This window comes from Macrotis lagotis, chromosome 6 (assembly GCF_037893015.1).
Source record: "Macrotis lagotis isolate mMagLag1 chromosome 6, bilby.v1.9.chrom.fasta, whole genome shotgun sequence".
Classification (NCBI taxonomy): domain Eukaryota; kingdom Metazoa; phylum Chordata; class Mammalia; order Peramelemorphia; family Peramelidae; genus Macrotis; species Macrotis lagotis.
The window spans coordinates 92,992,928-92,995,147 of record NC_133663.1 but is presented as its reverse complement, the minus strand read 5'-3'; positions in this window follow the sequence as shown (position 1 = coordinate 92,995,147).

Here is a 2,220-nt window from a genome sequence, read left to right as displayed (position 1 = left end):
TTTCTTTATCACCTTTGTATTTTGGTACTAGACATGAAACCATTTTCTGTTTTAAATAAACTGTCAATTAAACCTTTTAGCCCTTTAAAATGTTTTATGTTCAGACATATGGTATTTAATACTTTTAAAAAATATTACTTAACACTTATTTGTCTCTGGGCAAGTCACTGTCTATCACTCTCAGACTCTAAACTGTAGAAGAGGTGCTGATCTGCACTAGTGAAGACAGTTTCTTCATGGAGAATCCTCTATACCAGTGAAATTACAGGACTAGACAAAAGAGTGAAAAAATTAAGTTATGCAGTTTCCTTCAAAACTTTTGAAATATGCATGATTCAATCAAGGACAAACACAAGAAGTGATGCCAAAATTATTAGAAACCCTATGTCTTAGTCACAGTCTGTAATCATTCCAAGTGATTCCTCTAAATCAATAGCTCATAAAATTAGACCTGGAAGGGACCTCAGCCATGAGCTAGTCTAAACTCCCTCATTTAACAGATGAGAAAATCAACCCAAGGATTAAGTAAGTGTTTTTCTAGGTCACACAGCTACTGAGTGTCAGAGGCAAGATTTTCAAGTCAATACTATGTTCATCTAGATCAGGGACTGGGAAGGTCCACCATGGGGTGGGAGGGAACTTGAAATTCAATAAATCTAGGACCCTTTTAGGTACAAATCAATTAAATGTTTGTTCAAAGGTAGTAGGCAAATTTTATATGGCCTATATATAATGCTATAAATATTCAAATGGCTTTTGGCAGAAAAAAAGATTATCTACTGCCCATCTAGGTTTTAGCAATTTCTTTTAGAATTAAAAAAATATGTCTGGATTCTGTCACAAACTTCCTTGAGGTCCTGCGTAGTAGTGATCTGAGAAACATTTAGTAGTATTGGAACAGAGTGGGTGAGAAGCTACAGAATATAGACCCATCAGACTAGAGCAGGTGTATGTGATGTCCGCTCTGGGCTTGTTCAAGGTGATGTAGGTTATATTGTATTCATGAATGGGTATTGTGATTGGCTCTTCTGGGATTTTTGTTGGGCAATGCAGCCAAGAAGAGCTAAAAGGTTGGACACCCTTGTACTAGAGAATCCCTTGAATGTTGGTGGCCTTTGAATATCCCAGAAATTTGATTTTTGGCTTCCATGAAGGAGTTGAATCTGGATTCTAATTATAGAATATTCCTTTTTTTTTTCTTTGCCATGTTGAATTCACAAAATCTTAAGAGTTGTATTTGACCATAGAGACCATTAGTATGATCTTTTCTATTAATCTGACAGGTAATTATCCAACCTTTACTTTAATAATTCTGATAATATTAATACTCATGGTGATAGCTCATATCTCTCACTATTTCACATGACATTTTCCATTTCTGAATAACCTAAATCGTTAGAAAAATTTTCCTAATAGTTCAAAACTTTAATGGATCAGAGCTTTCATCAGTGAAGATACTGAAATAGAATAAATAGATCATATCCTTTATCTGAAGGAAGTCTTCCCTAATCTTTAATTCTTGTACCTTCCCTTTGTTAATCATTTCCTATTTATCTTATATGTATCTTGTTTGTATGTAGATGTTTTCATGTTGTCTTCACCCATTAGATTGTGAGCTCCTTAAATATTTACTGACTATCCTTTTCATCCTATGGTTCTGGCCCACATTCTTCCATAAAGCTTACCTTGAGGGTAAGTTTTCAAAGTATTTCTTGCAGTAAGTCTTGCAGTATCATGTGGGGTTCTTTGCAGCATGATAACTGTCCAGTCTACTTCCTTAAGTCATACTCCTTAAGTCATACTTCTCTTAGATGACATCTCAAACCACTACTTCCAAGCAAATCAGTCATTGTTAATAAGTTGTGGCCTAGTTCTACCCAGGTAGCTCATTTTCCTTTTAGTTAACCCAAAATATTATTCTTTGGAAACAGTGTTGTTCCATAGTTTGTAGCTGTAGAACACCAGAAGATGCTAAAAAGATAACAGTTACACTGAGATCAAGAACCATTATTACTGAGAAAAGGCCAACTGGATTTAGTGATTAATAGGTGATCAACCCAGATTCTTGACCAGCAACACTAAGGGTGATAGAAATGTAGGGGACCTGTGATCTGCTGAATCAATGTGGGGTAGAGAGATGGACAGACACACACACACACACACACACACACACACACACACACACACACAGAGAGAGAGAGAAGACTTAGTAACATAGGA